At 38.6% G+C, this 15,645-nt stretch overlaps 1 protein-coding gene across 6 annotated transcripts in view; it reads right to left on the bottom strand.

Moving 5' to 3' along the window:
• The window catches only part of PARD3B (par-3 family cell polarity regulator beta), a 1,199,064-nt gene that overhangs the window by 751,104 nt on the left and 432,315 nt on the right, over nt 1–15,645 (bottom strand). The gene's annotated exons all lie outside the window — the stretch shown is intronic.

Below are 15,645 nucleotides of genomic sequence, written 5' to 3'. Positions count from 1 at the left end.
ATGCAAATCTAGAAAACTGCTAGTAAATCTTTAGATATTTTCATTCATTAAATAAAACAAACCTACTTATCATTCAAACATTTTTCAGGTAAGGCATTCAAAGCCCCATTCATAAGGGAATCTTGTTGGCTTAGTTATAGTATTAATAACACCAGTGCAGGGTTAACCAATCAAAACATCATAAATTCAAGTTCAGTCTTTCAAAAGAAATGAATACAATTAGGGATATGCAAATTGGCTATTCAAAAATAATTTTCATAATTGACTACTCATTTCCAGTATGGAGACTTCTTTAATTGGAAAACCCAACAATCCTCTCACCACAGGAAAAAAATGCTACTCCCAAGGCATTATTTTTAATTCTTGAAATTGAGCACATACATTTTCTATTTTTAATTGGTAGCACTGATGAACCGATTTGAGATAAGACTTAAATGGATTAATAATGAAAGATTATTCTAGTATAAAAATAATCAGGAGAACTATATCTTTCTAATCATCTGTCCAAAATGAAGAGTTTAACTCTTTTAATCCTGAAAAGAAAAATAAAACCAACTTTTAAACTGTGATAGAAGTGCTATTTCATCACTATTTTGGTGACATGATTTCAATTTTTGCATGTTGGTGAATTCTATCACATACTTGTTATACTTATTTTAATATATTAATCAACAAGGCAAAGTGGCTTATTTTACTGGTACTACAAACAGTTTCGCAAGTTTTTCCTCTTGCTACATTCTTAAGTCTTAGCGTATCCTATGCACCTGAAATGATAGGGAAAAGAGACATAGAATACCAATCAGTAGTGTAATCCAGAAGCTTAAAATTGATAACTCATAAGTAAATCATTATCTATGTCTCTTACATAACCATCTCTCCTTAAGCTTCTTCACTGTTTTCCATATTATTATTATATCTACATTAGGTCACAGCATACATATTAACAATTCTATACCTGTTTGCCTAGTGGGACCACAGATAGATTGTGTTTCCCAAAGTGACAGTCATTTGTACTAGGGGCCATTCCACTGATTCAGAACATACTGTAAACATTTTCTGAAACAAAAGCTGTAAAAAGAGAGGCTGCACTATGAAATATTTGCAGTTTGTCCAGGATGATGCTATGCCCTGAAGAATGTGTATTCTACTCTTTTGAGATACAGGCAATACACGGCTTTCTCAAAGATGATGACAGTGAGACCTGGAGGCTCCCCAACTCTCATCAACTCTCTGATTAATTAATTGCTTTGTCTGTCTCCCAAGCCCATGATTGACAGGAATTATCTCTGCAGAACCTCCTCTGGATGTCTGTATGAATGGATGAAATAAAGTCTCTCCTCCTGGAAAGAAGAGAATCAGTTCCTAAATCTGTGGCATCCACACAAAGCCACTGGCACCACAGGTGCTGGGTGATAAGAGACCCTCCATCCAGTCTTCATCTCAACAGCTACAATATACCCAGTCTTAGACTTGCTTCCACATTGATAATCAATTTAAACTCTATGTTGTAGGTCTTTGTTAGCTGGATTGCTTGATTCATCAGAACACCTACATTACTGGTGACCCAGTTCCTGGAAACAGTGTTACAGAGATATGTTAATTACCGTAAACCACTGTTCTAGTCCCTAAACAGAGGCAGACTGACCTTCAAATTGTCCAGTTCATGAAAAAGGCCTTCCTCCACCATTGAACCCATTCAAAATGACTCTTCCCACAGAGATGACTTGAACATTAAAAGGTGATTTATATTTTTATTAAAAACAATTCTGTAAAGATTCCATTTAGACTAAATTTCTGTGGCATGTGGAAGATTTTCTCACCAACTCTACAGAGACTGCAATAATCTAAACTTTAGGCAAAATGCAAATAGGCAATATTTAATTTGGAGGCTTTCCTCTTCTGCTGCTCTATCCATCTTCTGGTGCCCCGTCTGCTCTCCTTCTGTGATGCCAGTGTTCTCATGTCATCCTGCACAGCACTGACATTTCCCTAAGACCCCATGGTCCAGAATGATATGCTCAAACAGACTTGACTTCCAATCAAAACTCTGATCCCTGCAGATCTCTCTCAGCATTTAGGCATCTAATCCCCAGATACACACAAGAAGGTCAGTCTACAAATATGCCATTAACTTTCCCATCGAAAAAACAAAACAGCCTTTTCCAGACTCACCCCTACAGATACCACCCTATTTCTCACTTTCCATCTAAAGCAAAATTTGAAAGTTGTCCACAGAACAGTCTCCAATCTCCACCCTCCCATTCTTTTCCTGAGGCCACTCCAGCCAAGATCTCACCCCTCTCTTTCACTGAAACCACTCTTATCAAGATGAAAAACAATTTCTACAGTGCTAAATTCAAAGTCATGTCTCTGGTTTGATTTTAGGACACAGTTGATCATTGCTTCCTTTTTAAATGACTTTCTTTACTTTCCTTCCAGGACACCACTTATCAGGTTTATCCTCAATACCCTGGCCCTTCCATTCAGTTTCCTTTCCCTTATCTCTAAAAATGTTAAAAAGGCTACCCCTAAATTTGCATGGTGATTACATTTGTCTCATGGCAAAGATATAAGAGTTCGCTGGTAAACCTCACACTTAAATCTCCAACCCAGAGCTTCTCTGAACTGCAGCCTCACGTGGTCAATTGCCTAACCTAACATGAAGACTGCTGCTGCTGCTGCTAAGTTGCTTCAGTCGTGTCCGACTCTGTGTGACCCCATAGACGGCAGCCCACCAGCCTCCGCCATCCCTGGGATTCTCCAGGCAAGAACACTGGAATGGGTTGCCATTTCCTTCTCCAATGCGTGAAAGTGAAAAGGGAAAGTGAAGTTCCTCAGTCATGTCTGACTCTTAGTGACCCCATGGACTGCAGCCTACCAGGCTCCTCCATCCATGGGATTTTCCAGGCAAGAGTACTGGAGTGGGGTGCCATAGCCTTCTCCGAACATGAAGACTGAATAATCCTTAATCCCTCTTCTTTCTTATCCCCCTTTCTCATTATCTCTCATACACCTCACACACATCCAATTTGTCAACACATGTTAAAATATGATTAGAGCTTGACCAGTTCTCACCACCTTCGCTGTCACACCTTTGGACCCAATATCACAGCCTCTCCTATGGGTTACTGCAAGGGCTTCCTGACCTGGCTCCTTGTTTCCACACGTGCTCCCTTTCCATCCAATGTCAACATGGCAGCCAGCATGACCGTGCTCAAACATAAGGTGGATTGCATCTCTCCTCTGAACATAACCTTTTCACCTCACTTAGCATGAAGCCCAAGTCCTCCCAATGCCCTGTATGGTAACGGGCTCCCAGTGAAGGTTCTAACCTCTTATCTCTCCCTTGTTCTCAGGATTTTATCCTGCTCTGCCCTCTTCTTTATCCCTCTCTGTCTTTACCTTTGCTCTTCTTTCTCCCTGATACCGTCTTCCACCAGATACCTGCATGGCTTTTTCCTCGATCCTTCACACTTTATTGAAATGTCAGGCTTTCACTGGCTACACTATCTAAATTGAAATCCACTCCCATACCTCACATACTCCATTTTTCTTCATAGCATTTGTCACCCCTCAATGCTATGTCTTCTCGTATTTGTCTTATTTATTGCCCATCTCCCTGTAAAACTCCCTAGGAAAACTTTACTAGACTGTAAGCTCAAAGAAGACACTGATTTTTGTCAGTTTCGCTGTCTGCTGTACTCCATTGCCTAGAAAAGTGAGTTAGACATAATAGGCATCCAACGTATATTTGTGAAAACATGTGAAATGAAGCGAAAAAAAACAAAAAAAGATACCTAATATAACAATGAAAAGTAGCTAGATTTTTCATGTGCTTTTAGAACACTAAAATTATTTATTAATGAAAGAGTATAAATGACCAATATAAACCCATATGACGCTCAATGCATTCTCACCATTAATATTGTTGTCTCCATTTTGTTATCATGGGCAAGACATTCCTTATTTTCTAGTCGACACCAGGGGAAATTGCTTCTGTTCTAGAAATGGAGATTATGTGTCTTCTCTTTCCTTTTCATGCTCATGTTTGAAAGGGAATATCTGCTGATTTGGTTTCTGAAGGAGTGGAAGTTTAAACTAAGGTGGATGTGGATGGAGAGGTGGGCAGGGTTAGCAGTGTGGCCCCAGACAGGCCCTTGTCTGATTTTTTTCTCATAGGCAACTTTGATTTGTCTGGTGTGAAGCTTCTCAATGTGTCCCAAGAAGCAGCTTAAAAACAAATGTGAATAAATCTCCAGGGGAGTGGAAGAACAGCCTGAACTGCCATTAAGCTCAAAACTGAAGCACTCAGCTTTTATTTTACAAATTCATGTAAATATTTACCAGCTTTCCATGTTTGACTTAACAGGAAAAGATTTTCTCTTTAATTGCCAGTAATGCTAAAGCAAGGACTTCCCCTCATGGCTCGGCAGTAAAGAATCTGCCTGCAATGAAGGAGCCACAGCTTTGATTCCCGGGTTGAGAAGATCTCCTGGAGGAGGGCATGGCAACCCACTGCAGTATTCCTGCCTGGGGAATCCCATGGACAGTAGAGACTGGCGGGCTACAGTCCATGGGGTCCCAAAGAGCTGGACACAACTGAAGCAAATTAGCACACATGTACACAATAAGACAATGATCTCATGTGTTTTGCACCTGTGGTTGAGAGGTCAAACTGGAGTGTATTTCTCAGGCAAATACCTACCTTCTAAAATGAACTGAGGAAAACACATGAAAATAGACCCACTGACATGGTGTGCACATATTTTTTTTTTTTAAATAACTACATCTCAACTGCTAATGATGATGTGTTCCTAATTCAAAGACTAGGCTTCATTTGGTAACCACAAGTATCCCCTGACTACTCCTTCCCCAGTGGGTATCAGGAAGGAACATCTGAATCTAGAATTTGCTTAGAAAATATATCATGTATAAGCTTTATTTTAAAAACATAGTTCAATCTTTTTTCATATTTAACTTGTAAAGGTCAAAGTATTATTAAAATCAACAACAACAACTACCTCATTGATCAAAAGGAAATAAAAGAGCTTTGGTTACAATATCCATGACCTGGAATAACAGACAGGATCAAAAGAGCCACGTGCTCTTCACAATCTCACATCATCGATATCTCTTCAAGGACTCATACCTATTGTTATACTCAAACAAGGTAAAGCTGAGGGTGTGTGTGCATAGGTGTGTTTCAGGAGTGACTGGGGTGGTGGGTGGAGGTAGAATATTAATGCCCTTGATGACATCCCTAACATGCCTAAATGTGCAGAGCCTGGCACACAATGGAAGGTTAAACGTTGATTCCTTTTCCTCTCATAGCTAGTGTTCCCTGACTCCCAGACTGAGTCCCACTTGACTTGTTTATTCCTATTCTGCTTTTACTTTGTTGCTTCTCTTTAATCTCTTCATCACAGGATTGACAGAGGAACAGAGAAAGTATCAAGATCAAACACATCAAACAGGTAATTTTTGTTTTTCTTTTTTCCTTGCTCTTCATCACACAAGAACACACAAGCTTTACACATGCAGTGCAGTTCCTCCACCAGGCAGTACATGGTGTGTGCCGTCTGTTCTATTTTTACCATAACTCGAAGCAATATACCAAGGCCTTTAGTTTTTACACTGACAAGTAAATATTTTAACAATAAATGTCACCAAGTGCATTTATAACAGAGTCCCTCAATATTCATGATGTGGTTTGCTGTGGTTTGTCGTCAGCCTATAGCATTCTGTCACTTTTATAGTCTGAGTTTTTATAATCTGATGATATTATAGTCTACATAGAGAATAAAAAAGTGATCTAAATTCTCACAGAACATAATAAACTATATTTACAAAAGTATTTTTCGGATTAGTAATTACATTGAGAAATATGTGACTATTTTATAACATGTCAAATGAACTAACATACTACTAAGAAAGGCTTATTTGCCATATTGAGTTCTTTGGGTTCAACTGTTGAATTTAACAACACACTACTTTTTTTTTTTTTTAACTGTTTCATACATATTCCATGCTAGCAACAACTGTCAAGTGGAGTTAAAAGACAAAGAACAAAGGCAGCATCCTACAAAATAAAATAGGAATCATTTGTCTCAAATCTTAATAAACACAATTAAATCTAAGTAAGACTGAAATTACAACAATTTCACAAGTAGAGGAAAACACATTATCACCTTTGGGAAGAGAGTGAAACTGCAGAATTCATTTAAATGTATGCATCTGCTTGTAACTAAATAACAACTGGCTATTGAGCTAATTTTATGCCACCTAAAAGTTTGAAAATGGATCTTTTTCCTTCATAGGATTTTTGACAGCCAGCTAAATGCATTTCATCTGGATTTTAAAAATTAACAGGCTCACATTAGCATCTTCATCAGATGCTACCAAGAGGTCTAGCAACCTCAGAGGAAGTATATAACACCTCTGATTCTCAGAAATTTCAACTGGCATTCAGTAAATGAGATAATACCAATTTTCATTTCCTCTCCAAACTGAAAATCAATAATAGAGAACTTTATAAACTTCACAGCATTGTTTCATTCTAAAGAAAATAAAAATGTGCCTAAATAAAGTCACCCATATATCAGCCAAAAATACATTTGCTTACTTTAATTATGCAGTAGGTTACTAAAAAGTCAGGTATACATTAAACACGTTTTATACTGAATCATATTTTTTTATAACTACCTTGAATCAAAATTTCCAAGATGACGTAAGTTTAAGAGAATCTTGCATTTGTTTTGTGGCATTCTTTACTTTCCTTAGTAATAACAGCTCACCATTCATGAAACACCATTCAGTACTCATATCTAATACACACACGGGAAGCCTGCGAAGCCCTTTCCTCTGAGTCCTTCACTCTCCATAGTAGTGGTCAGGCAAAGGGTCTCAGTGGCGGTCAGGTGGCAGTGCCCATGCCCTAACCGTAGACAACCTGGAAGCAGCTATAGAAAAAGCAAACAGCCACAAAAACCAGGAAGAAGTCTCAATCACCATCAGGATGTCAGACGTGTCAGAAATATAAAAAAATTCAATATACCTGCCTTGTCAGTAATATTTCCACTGCCTCTGAACTTTACATATTAAAAATAACAGACAAAGAAAGTGGAAAATACTGGGGTTAAATTTGCTGGGCGATCCCAATCCACTGGATGGCTTTGCTGGCCATTTACCCAGCTGATCACTAGGTGTTTCACTAATGTTATCCAATCCCAAGGACTCTGACAGTCTTGGGAGAGTGCACATTATTAGAAATGAAGATACAACCTGGGTTGTTTTAAAACATGCACACATAAACACATAAATGACTTTCTCTTCAAGCTATTTTCCTCTAAATCATACACATTTACTCTGCATTTTTGAAAGATTATTCTATCTGAAACAAGTTAACTCTGGCATCAGAAAAAAATAAAATAATAGCATATGGAAAATATTTTGTCATTTATAAAGCATATACATATTTACAATGTTGTAACATTGGCACTATTATTTCATTTCTGTAGCCAAACCAAAGCTGTAACTGTCTCAGAATTATAGTTTGGCAGTCTCTTAGTCAACATCCAGTGCTATCACGGCCATCAGAGATACATATGTCAACAGACCCCTGGAGGCAGCCACTTGCTGAATGTAAGGGTGCTATCCCTCTGCAGGGCTTATCCCATTACAACAAAATGCCATGCTGCCTCTGGCCAGGTACTCGCATATCCACTTCTGAGTTCCAGTCCAGTCCCCTGACATTTACCCACAACACTTCTGCCAGAGAAGTCTTCCATTACACAAATCTGGAATGGTCTACCTCAGCTCATTTTCATTTTCATTATATATTCTCATGGCTTTCAAAATGAATTCCAAGCCTTCCATATGAGACCTTCCATCAGGTCCTGTGATGTTTCTGTAATATTGTGTCCTTGTCTCGTCACCACCAGTCACATGATCCTTGACTTACCTTGCCTCTATCTAAAAGCAAATTGCAAGCTAGTTGAAACTACGGGTCACATCATCTAAAATATAGTTAACAAATACTTTATAGCCCTCACTATGCAGGTGGGCGTCCTTGATGGCTCAGCAGGCAATGAATTCACCTGCAGTACAGGAGACAGAGGAGACTCTGGTTCAATCCCGAGGTCAGGAAGATTCCCTGGAGAAGGGAGATGGCAGTCCACTCCAGTATTCTTGACTGGTTTCCCTGCTGGCTCAGATGCTAAAGAATTTGTCTGCACCTGGATTCAATCCCTGGGTCGCAAAAATCCCCTGGAGAAGGGTATGGCTACCTACTCCAATATTCAAGACTGAAGCATTCCATGGACGGAGGAACCCGGCAGGCCACAGTCCACGGGGTCACAAGGAGTCTGACATGACTGAATGACTAATACACCACCATGCACTAGGCACTGTTCGAAGAGCTTACATATATGGTTTAAGAGTCATCAGAAACTCTATGAGAAAAGCACCATTTTCCCCATTCTACATATCAGAGAATGAAAGTACAATTGACTTGATATGCCATGCTTCTCTATGATACATGGCAGAGAGAAAGAGGTCAGGTAGATGAGTGATCTGAATTCCTTGCTATATTTGAGAGGAAAAACAAAACTTCTCTTTTATGGATGTTAACACTTTCGTGTGGGTACCACCTCCCTGTGTCCTAATTTTCCGTCCACGTGGAAATAAAGGTAACCTCCATTAACATGCATGCTCCCATACACAGGGTAAAACAGTTTCTGCCCATCCTTGAGGTTCAATTAAACACTTGATCTTACAATTTATCCATCTAAAATCCACTTAGTTCATCATAAGACCAACCCTGTTTCCTTGTGGACTACATTTATCTATTTGATATTCCTTAAAAGAAACTGTAAAACAGTTTTGCACATTAACATACCTGGACATGGAACAACAGACTGCTTCCAAATAGGAAAAGGAGTACGTCAAGGCTGTATATTGTCACCCTGCTTATTTAACATCTATGCAGAGTACATCATGAGAAATGCTGGGCTAGAAGAAGCACAAGCTAGAATCAAGATTGCCGGGAGAAATATCAATACCTCAGATATGCAGATAACACCACGCTTATGGCAGAAAGTGAAGAGGAACTAAAAAGCCTGTTGATGAAAGTGAAAGAGGAGAGTGAAAACGTTGGCTCAAAGCTCAACATTCAGAAAACAAAGATCATGGCATCTGGTCACATCACTTCATGACAGATAGATGGGGAAACAGTGGAAACAGTGTCAGACTTTATTTTGGGGGGCTCCAAAATCACTGCAGATGGTGACTGCAGTCATGAAATTAAAAGACACTCCTTGGAAGCAAAGTTATGACCAACCTAGATAGCAAATTGAAAGGCAGAGATTACTTTGCCAAGAAAGGTCCATCTAGTCAAGGCTATGGTTTTTTCCAGTGGTCATGTATGGATGTGAGAGTTGGACTGTGCAGAAAGCTGAGCACCGAAGAATTGATGCTTTTGAACTGTGGTGTTGGAGAAGATTCTTGAGAGTCCCTTGGACTGCAAGGAGATCCAACCAGTCCATCCTAAAGGAGATCAGTCCTGGGTGTTCATTGGAAGGACTGATGCTGAGGCTGAAACTCCAATACTTTGGCCACCTGATGCAAAGAGTTGACTCATTAGAAAAGACCCTGATGCTGGGAGGGACTGGGGGCAGGAGGAGAAGGCGGCGACAGAGGATGAGATGGCCGGATGGTATCACTGACTCGACGGACATGAGTTTGAGTGAACTCCGGAGTTGGTGATGGACAGGGAAGCCTGGCATGCTGTGATTCTTGGGGTCACAAAGAGTCAGACATGACTGAGCGACTGAACTGAACTGATACCTAGTTTTGAAACAAACATAACTGTACAGTATTCTCCATTAGATTCGACTGTTAGAAGAACCCTGCTTATCTGTGCTAATAACTGCAATCCAGGGTGTATTGCTTAATTTTGTGGATTAATGAGTAAGCAATCAAATGTGATTTTAAGTCATGAATATAACAAACATATTATTCATTTATTTTGACAAGTATTTTAATTCATGTGACTTGGCTACAAATAGGCAGTCTATTTCATAAAAAAAAATAAAAGAAAAGAAACTTTTGTGCTCTTAGATAATAAGCCTTGGTGGAGAATAATGGCAAAGCCACCACCTTTTGAAGACAGATATAGAATTGATACGTTGATAGAAAAAACAATGAGACCTAAAATTTTCAAACAGAGAATGTCTTTTGCATGCACTTGAGCTATACGCAATTATGTTTAGGAGTTGTAAACCACACAGAATATTCTAAATAAGCTAGGTCAGTGCTGGCCTGAGGCAGGTATCCCCTAGCCTGTCACCTTGGTAGCCTCAAACACAAGTTTTAGCAGCTTCACGTGCCCCTGAGGTGGCCTCATAGTCCTGCTCTTAGAACCCCAAAGCCAGGCAAAGTGGTGAGTGGACTATGAATATGAGCAAGGTCACAACTCCGTGAAAATTAGCCGGTGATTAATTGGTGCTTCATTTCACCAGGCTGGGAGGAACAGACTCTTTAGCACAGACACATTTAGCAAATTGGCCTGAGCCCCGGCTGACTGACCTCATGACAGGTCTGATGATGTTCTACCTTCTCTGGGATTTCAAGACAGGTAAGCAACTGGTGGAGACGACAGAAAGGTCAGCGTGCAGTCTGATTGAGGGACGAGAAAACACTCCCCTTAAACATTCCACTTAGACTCAGATCCTCCTTGTCACGGGTGACAAGGCTTCAAAGCCGATATTTAAAAAAAAATTAACACTGCCGTCGCAGGTGGATTTAACTCCTGCACGCCTTCTGTCTGAGTGGTAGAGCTAACCTTTTCCTTTAGCTTCTAATTGCCCTACATCTCCTTAACTCGTGATAATGTGGCCAACCCTGCTGGGATGGGTGTTGACTTTGGGAGCCTCTAAATGTCAAGATTTGTAATTATGATTGTGGGTGTATTAAAATCACAAAGAATGATTCCTCGCTAATTGGGACCTGAAGACAGGAAGCCTGGGGTCCTTGTTTTTTGCTTACAGTCACAGGAGGTGTGTTACCTCCTCCAGGAGCAGTTTCATCCTAGGTCTTATCTTTAATTGTGGAAAGATGGTCTTTGTTAGTCAGTTGTAAAATTTTAACGTTAGTGCAAAAGGCCTCCCTAAAATATCTAAAACGTATTCCGTAGGCATAAAAACTACGATTGCTAACTCAAAAATTAATATGTACCGAGCCTACTTACCAGCAAAAATGGAATGTAAGTTTTGAGATGAGGACTGGCCCCAAATATCCAAGTGGCTATGACCATCCACAATAACTTCATTTCAAAAATCAGTCTTCATGCCAATACTTCCTAAACCAAGGGTTTCTTGTTTACACCTTGCCACTTCCAGGGATAAAGAAAAGTATGGGGGCGAGAAGGCATGGGGAGGGTCACAGCCTCCACCAGTGCCCTCCAGCCAACTGTGTATGTGCTATGTATTTCTTGGGGATTGTGGTGGGGAAGGGACAGAGGGAAAATAAACAAAACTTTAAAGGATGTGGTTTCAAGACTTCTGCAAACACACAGTAGAAAAGACACCAGGATCAGCTCAAATCCCAGAAAACTACTGCTACAATGTTTCTGTTTTTCCTCTGGTTTTCTTTTTTAAGTATTTATATATATATACACACACACACACACACACACACACACACACACAGATAGGTAGATACACCTTAACATTACATAAACCATACTATATAGCACACAATTCCATTTTCTGATGTTCTCACTTAGCATTTTCTTGTAGGCAATCTTCTCTAATTTTAGTTTGCAAAAAAAATAAAAAGAAAGAAAATATAGAAAATTCATGACTGGATAGTTCATAGCATAATTAGCCATATTATAATTTAGCTTATTCTGCCATTCTGGATGCATGAAAGTAGGGGTTATTTTTGCATAGAACTATCATTTTCTCATTATTTGAACATTTTACAGACAAAAATCATATCCTCTTGTTTAAGGTCAATTTTTTGATTATTAGTTATATTGAAAAAATTGTTATAAGCTATTTTTGTTTCTTCAATGGATTCTCTCTTTATACCTTTTACTTTTCATTTTCCTGTTATTGTTTCTTATCAAAATAACTGAGCTATTTAAATATATTGTCTTTTTTAACTTTTCAAATTTTCTTTTTTGGCAATTTATCTTTTATTTTTTCATTGTATGGTATTCCATTCACTTAAAACCTTCCTTTAAATCTTCAAAGGTCCTTTGTGAATAGGTACTCATCTAGAACCAGTAATACTTTATGATGGGCAAACAGTAAAACAGTGTTGGTTTCACTTAATTTACTACTTTGATAATCCCTTAAGAGAGAGCAGGTGGGAAATGTTTTGATTGATAGGCTTTTGGTTTTTAAATCATCATTCATATTCTAAACAAATACAGATGGACAGAAGCTATTACAATGAAGAAATCACAAACAAAATTTTAATATTTCAATGGTTTATAATCCAAATGTCTGTCATTATTTTTGTAAAATCCTTATGTTTAAATTCCACATATTTAATTTATTAAAATGTAAAAATATAATGGAAGTTGTTCAAAAATTTTTATGTAATTGAAGGCTCTAAAATTCTGTTATTTTTTATCCCCCAGACAAGAGAAATTTTTAGCTTTAATATCCTTTAACATGTCTTCTGTATCACCTATGATCAAGTTATCAATTATGTTTATTACTTTCCCGTAAACTGTCTCCCTGTCCCTAATTTTGCCAAGGATTGAAAACTCTAGCAAATAATTACTTACAGTAAAAATGTGTAAAAAATAATGTATGCATGTCTTTAACTCTCACCCAAGTCTCCTTTTCATTGTTTATTTAGAAGCATAATTGTCATAGGTAAGCTGACATTGCCCTAATGACTACTGGCTAGGTAGCTCCATTTCTCTATCTTACCAACATACTCTGTTATATTCTGTCATCCAACCTGTTCTGTCAGTTAATACCACCTTCAAATAAATTTCAAACTTAATGACATTCATTTCATCTACAACATGGAAGCTGCATGGCACTTCTTAATGAGTCAGGAAACAAAAATTCTCAGAGTTAATTTGTTAAAAAAAATATGAAAAGGTCTGTTTATAAATACACACAATTAACTTAAAGATATATACCTAGGACAAATTTAATCCACCATATAGATAAGCTAAATAAGTGGTATGTCAATAAGATAGTAATAGAAGTCAGGAAAATGATGTTAGAGGTGAATAAACGAACAGGGTCATTTTAAGTATAATCCAGTTGAAGGGATCCACTGGAAAAAGGAACAAATTTGCAGTCCCATTATGAGAATACTCTTACTGTGGAATGGGTGAGACCCGGGGATTACAGTGTGGGATCATTAAACTTATGAATCCAGGACCAAGTACATAACTTCTGGGGCCCAGTGCAGAATCAAACTATGGGGCCCTTGTTCAAAATACTGAAAGAATTCCAAGGTGGCAATAGCATGGGGCCCTGAGGAACTGCACGGGTCACATACCCATAAAGTTGGCCCTGCTGGAATATGGACCTTTCTAAACTTATTCTGGTTTCATTTTCCCCACATAATCTGATTGCAATTTGATATCCCACATTATTCTCTCAACAGAGAGAAATCCATTGCTAGTGGATATGCAATGTCTAGTTCCCTTGGCAGGAATTATACATTTGTTTATAGTCCTGAGTCTGTTTATAGTCTAGTTGAAGTCAGAATCCTTGAATCAAATCAGTCTAGAGCAGTGAGAAAGCATAGTTTATGGAACTACAGTGCCTGGACCCTGTGTTGTGGTGGGTGGGGCTGGGAGTGGAGGGAGACTCAAGTATTATACGGTTTCCGGCGGAAACTCTTCTGTAAACTCCTTCTTCAAACAGTCTTCCATTTGAAAGTCTAGTTCATATTTATTCACTTAAATGCAATACTGGCTTGGAAGATAGCTTTAATCAAAGGGAAATGCTGGAATGTTTTTTCTTTTTTTTTCTCATTTAAATGAGAGCACTATATGTAATGTGAGAAGTGTCATTACAATGGCAGTCATATTACAATAAATAAATGTATCAAGGTAACACTGTATGCATTCCTTTCTCAGAATCCACAGTAGTTGGGAATCTAGACTCTGGAGCCAGACTGAAGTGAGGTTGCTCAGTCATGCCCAACCCCTTTGTGACCCCATGGACTATAGCCCACCAGGCTCCTTGGTCCATTGGATTTTCCAAGCATGAATACTGGAGTGGGTTGCCATTTCCTTCTCCAGGGGATCTTCCCGACCCAGGGATCAAACCCAGGTCTCCTGCATTCTAGGCAGACGCTTTACTGTCTGAGCCACCAGGAAGCCAGACTATATGAGTTCAAACCACTTTCTAAATGTAGGGAAGTTATGTAGTTTCTCTGAGCCTCAACCATTTATCTATCTTGAATAATAAGGAGGATAGTAGTGGACATTTATTGAGCACTTATTATTTTTAAACATATAATAGTAAACTGTATTATCTCAGGTATTTTTCACATCCCTGTAGAGGTTGCTGCTGTTTTCTGTTGGTTAGTCTCTAAGTTACATTATTATTATTTTTTTTCCATAACTGGGGACACCAAAAGGTAGATGGCTTACCTGCCTAGTATGTAATAAAGCCAAAATCAGAAGCCCATCAAACTTCAGCATCCCCTCATTATTCTCAGCCCATCTTTTGAGTTGTTGCATTATTGATAAATGAGAAAAAACTTTGCAGAGTATCTTGTCACAAAAAATAAAGTCCAGCCCCTAGCTATTATTACAATTATCAGTTATCATTATTTTTATTATCGATCAAAATCCCTATTCATACTTTAACACCCAATTCAATTTGTATCCTGAATAATATCTGGTATCTAAAGATTCAATATGTGCCTAATGTAAGAATATATCTTAACATTGTCTAATTAGAAATACACAAAGTCAATGTAAAGAGACCAAATAATTCCCACCCAGAGCAATACTGGACTGAATATTTGACTAATAATATAGACTTGATTTATAAAACTTTCAGCTATGAAATTAAAAGATACTTGCTCCTTGGAAAGAAAGCTACAACAAACCTAGATAGCATATTAAAAAGCAGCGACATCACTATGCTGACAAAGTTCTGTATAGTCAAAGCTATGGTTTTTCCAGTAGTCATGTATGTAGATGAAACATACGGATGCGAGAGTTGGACCATCAAAAAAGCTGAGCACCGAAGAATTGATGCTTTCGAATTGTTGTGCTGGAAAAGACTCTTGAGAGTCCCTTGGACTGCAAGGAGATCAGAACAGTCAATTCTAAAGGAAATCAACCCTGAATACTATTGGAAGAACTGATGCTGAAACTGAAACTCCAATACTTTGGCCATCTGATGCAAAGAGTTGACTCACTGGAAAAGACAGTGATGCTGGGAAAGATTGAAGGCAGGAGGAGAAGGGTGGAGGCAGAGGATGAGATGGTTCAATAGTCTCACTGACTCAATGGACATGAATTTGAGCAAACTCTGGGAGATAGTGGAGGACAGGGGAGCCTGGCATGCTGTAACATACAGGGTCACAAAGAGTTGGACGCAACTTAGCAACAATAACAATAGACCAATATCTGAAAAATGTGACTTTTCT

Source organism: Ovis aries, chromosome 2 (assembly GCF_016772045.2).
Source record: "Ovis aries strain OAR_USU_Benz2616 breed Rambouillet chromosome 2, ARS-UI_Ramb_v3.0, whole genome shotgun sequence".
NCBI classification, from domain to species: Eukaryota; Metazoa; Chordata; class Mammalia; order Artiodactyla; family Bovidae; genus Ovis; species Ovis aries.
This window is presented reverse-complemented; position numbering and strand designations above follow the sequence as displayed.